The following is a 12,109-nucleotide window of genomic DNA, read 5'->3' as shown; positions in this document are numbered from 1 at the left end:
AGGGAGGACCTGGGAGTGCGGCCCAGCCGAAAGCCGCCCGGCCCCGCAGGGGCGACCCCGGCGAGGCGGCGGGAGACGAGCGGGGGAGCACTGCTGGGCTGCCCTGGAGGGCCCGGGGCTCCCCCAGCGGGGGGTTCCGCTTCCTCACCTGCCCCGCCAGCCCCTCAAGCCTTGGTAGGGCGAGCCTCAGGCCCCGATCTGCGGGCAGCCCGGGTGCCCCGAAGGCCCCGGGGAGGAGAAGGCCTCACCGCAGCGCGGCGGGGACGCGGCCGCCCCGGCTCTCCACAGCCCTCGGGTCGGCCCGGAGCAGCGCGTCCCCGCGAGGGCCAGGGATAGCAGGGAGCCGCCCGCCTCCTCCTGCCCCCGCGGAGAGGCCACCGCGATTCGCATGAGCGCCTCGCCTGCCCGGGCCTGACCCCGGGTACAAGGCGGAGGGCGGCGCTGCCTGCACCGGGGCGGCTCCCGCGGAGGTGGCTGCCTGAGGTGCCCGACAGCCCGCGGGGCGGCCCTACTTCCCCACAGGCAGGGGGCGGGCGAGCCAGCGGGCGAGCTCCCGCCGTGCAGGGCTGCCGCCGAACCGCCCCGCCGCCCCGCGCCTCCTGCTCGCAGCGCGTCCGGGAGCCGGCGGCCCTCGCCGCCCGCCCGCCAAGGTAAGCCGGGCAGGGAGGGGTTAGCCGGACCCCAAGGGCTCTCAGCGCCAGCCCGGACCCCGACGGGGCGGGAGGGAGGAGGTGCGGCCGCCGCGGGAAGCGTGAGGCGCCGGGCTGTGGCGTGGCGGGGGGCGTGGGGTGTCCTACTGGCTGTGGTGAGAAATTGTGCCGGCAAGTAGCGGTGCTCGGGGTGAGGAGCTACGGCAAGCCGCGCTGCAGGCACAGCTTGTGGAGGGCGGCAGCCCGGGATTGGCAGCGGGGGTGCCCGCTGAGGGGAGCCTGCCAGCCCCGCCGTGCCGCCCCGGAGGCCTGTGGCGAGAGCCACCTCTCACACTCGGGCCTCCCTCCTCGGGGCAGGGAGCCTTCCGACGGCAGACGTGGCCTAGGTGGGCGTAGATGGGATAACGGGATGTAGTGCTGCGGTGCTGGGTCTCTGTGTTAGTTGTTCTTTTCGGTAGGGTTAGCCTGAGTCAGACCGTCACTGTGCTCAGACCCTGAGGGGGCGAGAAGGAGGTTGATCATTTGCAAGGCAGGGTTGCAAAAGCTTCCCTGCAGCCTCGTGAGGCAGGTGAGGTCCCGGGGGCGCCCAGTGCCCTGTTTTAGGTGGCTGCGTTGGGGAAGTGAAGGCAGGCAGGAGAAAGTGCAGACCAAGCTGCCTGGCACCAGCGGCCAAAAAACACACCATGTGAATGTGTTAATCTATCAGTCTTTAACTAAGCACGTAAGAATGTGGTGTGGTTATGGCAAAACAGCCAGTACAGAGACTTCCACGTCTTTGTCCATGTGGTTTAGGGAAGAAATAGACATGTCTCATGAGTTTGAGAAGGCCCATCCTGCATGATACCCTCATCTGAATACCATGGAGAAGTAACATAAATATAGTCTCCAGAAGCTGGGGGTGGCTTTTCAATCCCTTGTGCACCAAAACAGAAGTTATTAAATCCATTCATCGTCGCACTGGGAAGATGTGTCCGGTAGGGTCTTTTGGGTAGCGTATCCTGCCTGCCTTGACTTTCATTAAAAATTTGGGTGCAGGAATACAGCCTACAAACAAAATATGCAGGGTGCCACCGAACTGGGACACACCACTTGACTTTTTGAGGTCCCTTACTGCCCCAGATTATTCTGATTCTGTGGTTAGCATGGCTCCAGCTTGACTATACCCTCAAAACTTCTGGCTTCAGGATTTTGGCAGATATTTTTCCTCTTTGGTTCTAGTTCCCCTTTCGTGAATTACATGACATGCATGTTTTGTCATCTGTTTCTGACTTGCTTCTGAAAAATCCTCACTTCACATATGACTCTGTTGATGTCACTGTTAATTACCCGCTGCTGCACAACAGTGGTGTAAATGTAGTGTTTCCAAGACTCAGTTCAGTACATCTGTTTCATTAGAGACAAATAGGTAAGCCTCAGTGCTTGAGAGAGCTATACTAGATGACCTGCCTGTGTAGGTTCCTACTCATTTGTCTTCACTAACTTTACAAAGTCTTTTTTCTAGAAACTTTGTAAAAAATATGAATTCAGGTTAAAACTTTGTTTAAAAGAGAATGTTTAACTTTTGCTGAACCTGTTCAGTTCTGTTCTCCCCTGTGGGCTTTCTAAAGAAATGATTACATTTAATTGTACTTCATGCTTTGTGCAAAAATTGAGATAATTTGGTTTGAAATATGGATTACAAATGTCTTCGTGAGTTTTAATCAATGGAGCATTGCAGATAGCTAAGCGATCCTTGGTTTATATTCTCAGAGAATTCTGATCTGTCTGGGAGTACACATAATGGAAAAATGTACTGTCTCTGAAAGGGTACTTTTAATCATTGCCTGTGTCTTCTCTTTCTTCTTTAAATACCTCCTGTGGGTACTACAGACTCTTCTGGTGTTTGGAGTCAAATACGACTGAAGGCTCAAAGTAATTATTGAGTAAATTGTGTTTTAATTGTTCACGCTGGAATTTGTGATTATTTGATGTGCAGTATCTTCAAGCAGGCTATGATGCCTTTGAAGTGCTGTTTATTTTGTTATCAGCTAAGTTTTATTTTTACAGATCAAAGGTCTGATTCTCACTATACTGGAGCAGTGTCTACTAGATCACACACTATAACTCCTGCACCTGTGAATCATGCTGTAAACTTGATTTTTTAAAAATTTATAGAACTTTATAGACTAATACATTTGGGAGGCTAACAATTTGCACAAAGACGGCAACATTATGAACAGAGGGGCCTTCTGGATGTTTTAATAGCTTAACTCAGTACTGTGGCCTGAGATTTCTTAGCTAGTAAAGAATTTACCTAACATACTAAGATTTTGCTTCTGCTGCCAAGAGGCAGAAAGCTTTCCTTCTCTTGCTCCGCAGTATGTGGTGAAGGGAAAGGTAGGACTTGGGTAACCTGTGGTTGGAGGGATCAGCTATTGTATCTCTTTGGTGCTGAAAAATGTATGAGAAAACTACCGGTCTGGAGTACTGCTGGAGCTGAGAGGAGAGGTTTTCTTGTTCAAGAGAGGACCTGTCTTGTTTACAGATTCATGAACATCTGTCCTTTGAGAAGATGATGTGGGAATGTGGATTTTCTTGAAAGAGTGTTTGTTTCAGAGGTGGCTTTACAGGAATGTAGCTGAATTTGGTTTTCCTGCATGTCGTTCAGATACCTAGGCCCCTATCCTCTCCTGCTCCCTGTGCAAACTACACATGTTTTTTTTCCCCACAGACCTTTTTTTCACATTTAATTTCTATATGTCTTGACTCTTTTTGTTGTAGGCCCATCTGACCTGTTGTCATGATGACTTCACATTTTCAGGTGCTGATCTGGGGTGAAAGTGAAAATAAGACCTCTTATTTGCCTGCAGCAATATGGAAGCTTTAGCTTGTTTCTTTTGGAAGGTCTCTAGTGACAATGGTGACTTGCATCCATATGGACCTTCCAAAGCCTTCTTGGACTTTATTGGCATGATCCTCCTCACCCAACTTCAGACATTTAGTTAGTCACCTGAGGTTCTGAGTTACTTTTACAGTCAACAGAGACAGACAGAAACTGCTAAAACCTGGTTCAGCTGCCCCATTTTAGACAGCCACCATGAATCATGCTCTACAAATTTGCCTTTCTTTCCCTTTATTGACTAAAAAGAGCCTGGGGTGACCAGGTCAGATGCAGATGTCGTAGAAACTCCACTGTATGTCTTTTCTTGATAAGGAGTGATCCATGATACAGTAAAATTGCTCTTGGAGAAGCAGGCATTTTGGGCAGCTTTCCTTATCATCCAGCCTATTGATTCATGGCTACCATAGATACTAACAGTACAGCTGGCAGTGTAGAAGGTAGTATGTTGCACTGTGAAAGAAATAAGCTAGGGTGCCATGTTCTTAAGTTTCTGTAAGAGACTTTTGAACATCTGCATGAGGATACATGAACATGTGTTCCTCACCACCCCTCAATATTAATTTATAGCATTGCTCCTGGGTTGCGAATGAAAAGGAAACACAAGCGACTTTGATCTGACTTACAGCTTTAATGTGGGAATTCACAATCTAGTTTGATAATGAGTGTTTAAAAAGTTTGTAATTAGTTTCAAAGCCTTTCTTCCAATAAAGTGACCTTTTAGATCTGTAGCTAGCTAATTGCTTGTGTGATTTTTGCTACCAGAAGCTACATTAGCCTGCACATAGCGCTGTTTCTTCTTGTTGAGCATCGATCTGGCATGCCATGAGTTTAGGCTCAAATAAATTAGCACCACAGTTATTAGGAGTATTAGGAGTATTTTGGGGATTAGATGCATTATATATTGTAGAAGAAAAAGAAGCTCCAGTATGTATGAACCAAAATTTTTTATGATACTCTGTTTAGAAATGCATACAGAGACATTTCTGATAGAAGTTTTGCGCTGGATGCATGTCCTCAGTCCATTTCCATTTTTACTTTCACTATATATTTGCTTGTAATCTATAGCAGCGGATGTAAAAGTGTGACATGTAACACTAATGTTAAAGGATGAAACTCCCTGTGTATCTGCTATCATTGATGGGCAGACCCTACATGGCTGCTACCACTAACAACGGAAAGTTCTCAGTTGTCCTGAGACAATCCAACTGATATAATAAAAATTTTGGTGAAAATCTTGTCATTTTACCTACACCTATCAGGGAGAGTGGGGTTGTATGGGGAGCAAATCTGCTTCTAGCAGCACTGCTAGCCCATCAAGCATAGAGACTACAGGCAGGAGCCAAAATCAGGGGCGCTCACCGGGTGCTTTTACTGGGAAAAATTGCAAATGACCTTCTGAGTCCCCAGTTTTAGGCAAAATAATGTGTCTGCCTAGAAGGCAGCTCACCGAGAGAGTGGTCAAGCTGTACAGAATTGTCACCTGCTGGCGTCAAGTCTATTTAGGCAGCAAATGAAAACTTGCTCCTCAGGGGCCTTAGCTGATCTGCTTTGGTAGTCTCATTGTATCTTCAGGTAGCCCAGACTGCAGACACATGATTATTTTTCTTCTGCTTTAGAGCAAGATTTTGATGTACTTTTGAAGATTTTTCTAGTACTTTCTAACAGTACTAGAAGCCCCCATTCTCTCACTCCCTATGGGAATTTCACTGAAGCACAGAAATAAGAAGGATCTGTCAGTCCATAAAGTGTTTTTGATAGTTGATGTGGTTTTTGTCTCTGATTGCAAATTTTTAAAAAATTATTTAAATAACAGCCAAGTCTGCATTACTGTTCTCTGTGCTTTTTGATGAAATCTAATATTTGGAAGATCTGCTGTACATGTGGCTTGGGGGCCTAAGTTGCTGAGATAACCCTGAGCAAGTGAGAATACATGCTAAAAACATGAACACAGATAACATTCCCAAATACTTGTTGTGGTTACAACTTAGTTTTGTACTTTGGTGACCGCATCTTCGTGACTGAAGGGAAGTCAGCAGACCTAATGTTTGAGAGAGCAAACACAAATGAGCCAGTGGTTTTGGGTGCCAGTCCTAGGAAGAGATTCATCATAAACCTAACTGCAGTTTTGTCCCATGGGACCATGTTCTTCCATGAAGTTCAGCAAAGCCTTTCATATCTGTCACTAGATTGAGCTCCTTTGTCTCCGTTGTGTCGTGATGGAGTTGGTATCTCTGACCAGATCAGTTGTTCCATCCCTCCTCCACTTGGTAAGGAAAAAAGAGACGGAGGCAGCGGCATTTTCTTCTCATGGAAAACCTTACAGAAATGGAAGAATTACACTGGAAATGTCACAAGGTTCTTCTCTTGCTGCATTTTCTTCCCATAACTGTTTCCTTTGTGCAGTTCAGGGCTTGCTGGGCTGTGGCAAAGCAGCCACAGCCATAGCAATGTAACAGCCCATCTGTGGTGACTCCAGGCTTCCTCCTCCCTTACAGATCTCTGTCTGAAAACCACCGCTTATCGCTGTTACGTGATCACTGTGCGCTATATAGACTGAAAGAAACAGCTTTTTTAAGTGGAAAGTTAATAATGGGCCTTGAAATTGTACCTGACTCTTCAGTCAGTAGTAAAGCTGAGAAAAAGGTTTAGAAAAAAAATCTTCATTTAATTTAATTTAATACCGCTCATTATGGTACTGAGCACTGTACTTTGGTGAAATACCTGTAAGTTCTTATTAAAGCATTACTTGCTTAATTTGATTTTAATATATGAACTGTGTATGAAACACACAGATGGGTTCAATAAAATTTTTACAGATTTGTTTTCACCCTTTCGCTTTGCTCTTACCTGTTAGAGTATTTTATGCTAGTGTCTTTTTCTCTTTCAGTCTTCCTTTCCCATAGCATGTGTGCCCTCCCTTAAATATTTCTGGCAGTAATAAGAACATGTGATTATAAGAGCTAAGATGGTGACTTAGAGCTTTTGCCAATGACCAAAGCTAGGAATAAGTTATTTGTATGGGTAGACAGTTATGTCATGGACCCTGATAGCATATCTTGCACTTACCTCTGACAGCTTGTTGTAGGAGGGAGTCAGTGTTGGAAATGATGAGCCATTGATTATTCAACATAGCAGCTCCTGCACTTAAATTTTGTACTGTAACTTCTCATTCATTTTTCCCTCTTCCTAAGTTCGTGCTATTATTTTCATTATTCTATGCTTAACATCTCTTGATTCTATAGAGCATTGGGGAGGGGAAGGACTTTCCCCCACTGTGGATCCCTGTATGCCTTCCTCTCTAATCTGTGGGCTTCCTTGTCTACCATTTTCTCCTTGTCAGACAATCTATTCATGTGGGATCAGCCTACCTTATGGATTGTGAAGCTAAATATCAGAATCTCCATTTAGTAGAGAGCCACAAGACACACTTCCCATAGCTCAGTGACCGGAGGATAAGGGAATTCTGTGAATAGTTCGAAAGTAGCAAATGGGCATGAAATGCTTATAGCCCATCTGCTTCATTGCAGGATGGAGTTAGGCTGAGTATTCTGCTGGATCCAAAAATTATTAGTAATTGCACTATTCTCATTTGCTGGCAATTTTTTAAAGTACAAGACAGTCTCTTGTCATGTAAGTTCCGTACAGCAATGTTGGGTAACTGGAAGAAACAGGAAGGAAAACGTTACACCAACATCAGCAAACTACAGATTATGGGAAGGAATGTGGAAACAAGAGACATTTGTGCTACTCAGACTTACAGTACTCCTTCACTATTCTGCTCTCCCATCAAGGCAGGGAATGGGAGGAACCTAGAACTGAGATTTGTATTTTCTGGTAACTTGTATGTCTACAGTTGTTTATACCTGTGTAGAGCTGAAGTAGATGTGTTATCAACAGAAGACAAATGAGCCTAGATCAGCTGGTGGTTCATGAGCTGAATCCAACTCAGGGGACACACTTCCATCCAGCTTTCTGCCTTTCCCAGGAGAAGTTAAGTTGGGGGAATGGAGATCTTGTTCTTGTGTGCCAGTAATCTGGCACAGAATAGGGAATTATTTCTTCTGCCAATCTTTGTGAAGATGAAGGACTGCAAATACATCTCCTCCTACCGTTTCATTCCACACAGAGGGTTTGTGCTGCCTGTATGGCTCATGGGGAGAAAGCCCCCAAACTGGACCATTCTGCAGTAAATAGTTATGTGACAAAGGAAAAAGATGACCGAATCTGTAGCCGTACAGCATTTCTGTAATGTTCTTAGACCAACAGGCCAGACTGAAGCACATTGTCTGCTGGGAGAATACTATATAAAAATGAACAGAAGTGGCACTGCTTTCGACCTCCATAAAAGCAGTCCCATTTGGGAGCTGACAGGATGCCACAAAGTGAAGTTCTGGTACATAGAAATTTCTTCCCAGCTTTCTCCTCCCTGAGTTTGTGCTTTACACTGGGGTTTCTTTTTCCCCTTGCATAAGATGCTTTTAACTCACAGTCCCCAGCTGCTCGAGTACATTTGGGATACATTTTCTGGAGCTCAGGATACAGCTGTGTCTGTGCCTGGGAGTGATTCTGGAGAGGAGCTTGGTGAATGAGCTGTCTTGCACCCAGCCTGCATGCCATATCCCTCTGTACTCCTTTCAGTAGCCATAGCATATGCTGCTTAAATGTTCTTCCTGTCTTCTCTCAACACAAGAGCCTTTTGCTAACCCCCTCCTCTGGCCTTGAGTAACTTCCTCCTGACACACTGTGGGCAAGCTTTTAGTTAGTCCCTTGCTCCTCTCAGCCTCTCTTAACTGAGCCTCTGGGACCATTCAGTAATCTTGCTGTCCCACCTCACCCTAAGAACAGGACCCACAGGTGCTTCTCCCAAACACCTCTCTCAGCAAGAACTGTTTGGGGCAGTGCATGGGGGAGAGGGGAAGGCTGGGCAGCACAGAGGTGATGGATGCTGAGGCAGTGACATCTGAAGGATGGTTCCAGGCTCAGTGTCCCATGGTGTTTTACAAACATACTAAAACTCTTTCTCTCTCATCAATGGAAAATGAAGTACCCAAATATTTATCAGTGCAAAAGATGGCGGTGTACTTGTGCCCAGTTGTGTACTCATGCATAGGAGTTCCTGTGGTGTTTAAATTACCATTATCATCTTGGCAAAATGGGTAAAACACAACTGTTGTCATCATTGAAGTGCAGCAGTGTAGCTTTCAGGTCTATGAAATCTGGGTCTTTTTGACTAATAAAGACTTCTTCCAAATTCAGTCCTAACTGCAGGCTTGTTCCTGTAATACAAGTGAGTTAACTGTGAATTTCCAAACCAGCAAAAAAGGGAACAAGCTTTCAAGAATGGCATAGTTACAATTTCTGTGAAACAGAAGTAGGATCTGTTGAGTTTGGAGTGCTCTTATTTAAAGATGTTTGTGCTTACATCAGGGTGGATGATTCTGGAGTTAGTAGAGTGTGAATTGTAATTATCAGGTGTACTTTTAGTCTTGCTAGACTCAGTTTGAGCAACGAGGTACAAGATAACACAGCAATTGGAGTCAAAATCAGTTCCACAGTGTATGTAAAAATGTGTCTGGAGCAATCAGTGGAAAATGCTAGAAGTGTTTTTTGTGGCATGCTCACCTGAAGATACTCTAGTGCCCCAGGTTAACATTAGAAAAGGATTCTCTCATGTGATTGTATTTATCTGCCTTTTTTATTTTAATCCAAAGCCGAATGTGACTTAGTTTTAAACTAGGAACGATACATTGCAGTTACATCAATCTTCCTGCAGCTCCTAGTGTTTTAGTGTCGCTCATGAGCAGACTTGTGACATGTCAGACCCATCTGTGAGATAAATATGCAATGTAATTTGAGCTTCAGATAAATCTACAGCCATTGCTACACCAGATTTCCCAGAAGAATAGGTGATATGAGTAAGAAACTGCTTTCAGAGTTATATCTATGCGTGCAGGCTTTTTCTTGGAAGACGCCGTGCTTACCAGTGTTAGGTAAGCGCAGTGCTGGAAGCAGGCTAATTGCTTTTGATCCATCCTTTTCAAAGCATGAGTTAGGATTAAAACAGGAGAGAGTTACAGGGTCATGTTATGTAGGTAAGAAAGAGAAAAGTCAACATACTAATTGCCAAATCTGATTGTGATTTTGAAAGCTTGGGGGCAGCTGCTGTTTCTACTTTATCACTCCAAAACTTCAATTTCCTTTCTTAGTATCTGCTAGAATTAGTAACTAATTGGATTATTCTTCTAGGCTGGGTTCTGCAGAGATAGATGTTCTTTTGTATTCTACTTCATAAAAATAGACCTAAATGTCTGTTAGGGACTTTTTACTAGACATGATTCAATAGCTGGTTAAGGAACTTCCATCGTGTCTCACTTAAGTGTATGAGAGACATTTGAGTAGTCAGAGCTTTTCCTTGACACCTAACTGTAAAATAATTGTAAGAAACCTAGTTAGATCAGTTTCAGACCTGCAGTCAATTTGACCAGCAGGTGGTCTCCAACAGTGGCTAGCATCATGTGCTTCAGGAGGAGGTACAAGAAATCCTGTGTTGGAAGGTATCGTGTAACCTGTCTATCATGAAAGCTTTACTCTGATTCAAAACTGAGGGAGCCTTTGTTTTAGGTCTTGAAACACAAGGTTCATTGTCCTTGCCTGAAATTCTCTGAAATACTAACACTTCTAGCTATAACTGCTAGTAGTGAAAACCGACTCCTCAGCTTGCTAACTCACCAGTTTTGATGATGAGTTTCACGGTTACACTGTGCATGTTTCCCTGGAACAGTTGTGCAGACTTGCAGTTTCATTTACCATCCCATTGATTTTGTGTTACAAGCCAGGACAAAATGATGCCTCAGTAACTTTCCTCTAGGATTTGATGCATTTTTTTAATCATGCTACTTTCACATCTGTTTCCTATGACAGTCAGTTACCTTTTTCCAGCTTTGCTCTTTGTGGTGGGGCCTCTGTCACCTTCATCTTTCTTCCCTATCTTTGATACGGGATTCTGTCTTTGATATGGAATGATCTAATTTGCATAGTCTGCCATAGGTAAGGGTGAATTTCTGATTTGCATGATTTAACCATTGGGCTGCTGGTGGGTCTCCCTAAAACATTAAAGATTTCTTCATCCCACTCCAGAAAGCATTCAAGTATTAAGCGTTAGCAGGGAGTTACAGTGCTGGTAGTGGTTATGTGGATAGTCAAACAGCTAGCGTTCATTTTGGTGGACTTGGTACTCTGACACACACTGTAGTGCAGGGACTAGGAGGTGAAGGCGTGCTTTTGCTCTTTCTGTGTGACTTCTGAAAATATATTTCATGTGTTTGTATCCTTGCTATTTGCATATGTAACAGTTTAAAAATAATAACAATGCTTTGAATTTAATGATCTGTAACTGTTCTCCAGATCACTAAGTGGACTGGTTCCTAATACTGTTCGTAGCATGAATCCGCTATATGTCTTTGTTCTACTGATACCATGCTGTTCCTCATTCCATTTTTGTTTGCAGCCCTTAGGTTGATTAAAGTGCATCAACTCAACTGAGACTGAGTTGCAGAGATGGTAATCTGATGCGCAATACCGTTGGTGTTTCCTGTTCGGTATTGCAGGAGGGTTTTGAGCTTGTTTTCAGATTGCAAGTGCAGAAGCCTTGTTACCATGTGACTTAGGCCACTCTTCCTGTTGAAAGGGACTGGTTTTCAGTAATTCTCAGAGCTGTCAGATGCTAACAGTTGAAACTCTGCTTAGTATAGTACCACGCCTGTTTTGGTTTTTTTTGAGCTATGCCATACGATTACCCTGTCAGGTTTCATGATATTTTTAATAGTTTCTTTTTGAAGCAGGGTGAATTTTTTGACATTGTTTTACTACTTGTTCTGTTAGCTTCCTGTCAAATGATAATGATTCTATCAAACAATTCCATTTCCTATGTATTGTTCATAGACATAGTGCTGTTGTCTTATGTAAGTGTGCAAATCAGAAAACTTTCTTAATTCTTACAAAAATAAAGTTGTTTTATTATTCTCTCGAGTATCTTAACACATCAAAATGTATGCAACCACGGATAAATCATATCCTGATTTTAATTACAGAGGTCATATTATAGGCCAGGAAAGGCAGTTCCTGCTGTACCTGTAAGTGCATGACAGTAAATAACATAGGTGAGGTTCTACTTAACCCACGTAAGATTGTGCATGTTGAGAGTGAGTGCAAGGACTGCTTGTCCATTCTTGCGTCTGAGCAAGAAATTTCTCAGTCACTGTTTTTCTTTGGTGCCCTTGAATACTGGACCACCCCCATGGGAAAACAGTGTACATTGCTCATGCAAATGCAACAAGTTGGACCAGGCAGCGTTTCCCGTCCGCCTCTGTGGGCTAGCTTGCTTTCTGTGCATCTGCCAAATTCCTCTGGTGTTAGAAGTGAGGTAACTTAATTCCAACTTCCTAGCCCATAGCTCAGAAAAATGTAGAAATTTGCATCTCAATTTCAAAATAAGGGTATAGATATAAATGGAGTTGATAATTAGGAGAGGAAAGGGGTGTTGTGTGAGTCTGTTGCCAAGTTTAGAAATACACGGGTT

General features: G+C 44.2%; 1 protein-coding gene across 2 annotated transcripts in view; it reads left to right on the top strand.

Annotated features, from left to right (window-relative positions):
- Nucleotides 1-524: 524 nt before the first annotated feature.
- Nucleotides 525-12,109, top strand: part of APBB1IP (amyloid beta precursor protein binding family B member 1 interacting protein) — a 72,677-nt gene continuing 61,092 nt past the window's right edge. For both annotated transcript variants that reach the window (XM_075082616.1, XM_075082615.1), the window contains exon 1: nt 525-650. The gene's annotated coding sequence lies outside the window, so the exon portion shown is untranslated. The remainder of the gene's footprint in view (nt 651-12,109) is intronic.

Source organism: Phalacrocorax aristotelis, chromosome 2 (genome assembly GCF_949628215.1).
Source record: "Phalacrocorax aristotelis chromosome 2, bGulAri2.1, whole genome shotgun sequence".
NCBI classification, from domain to species: domain Eukaryota; kingdom Metazoa; phylum Chordata; class Aves; order Suliformes; family Phalacrocoracidae; genus Phalacrocorax; species Phalacrocorax aristotelis.
Note: the sequence above shows the minus strand (reverse complement) of the source record. Positions and strands in the feature narration are given on the sequence as shown.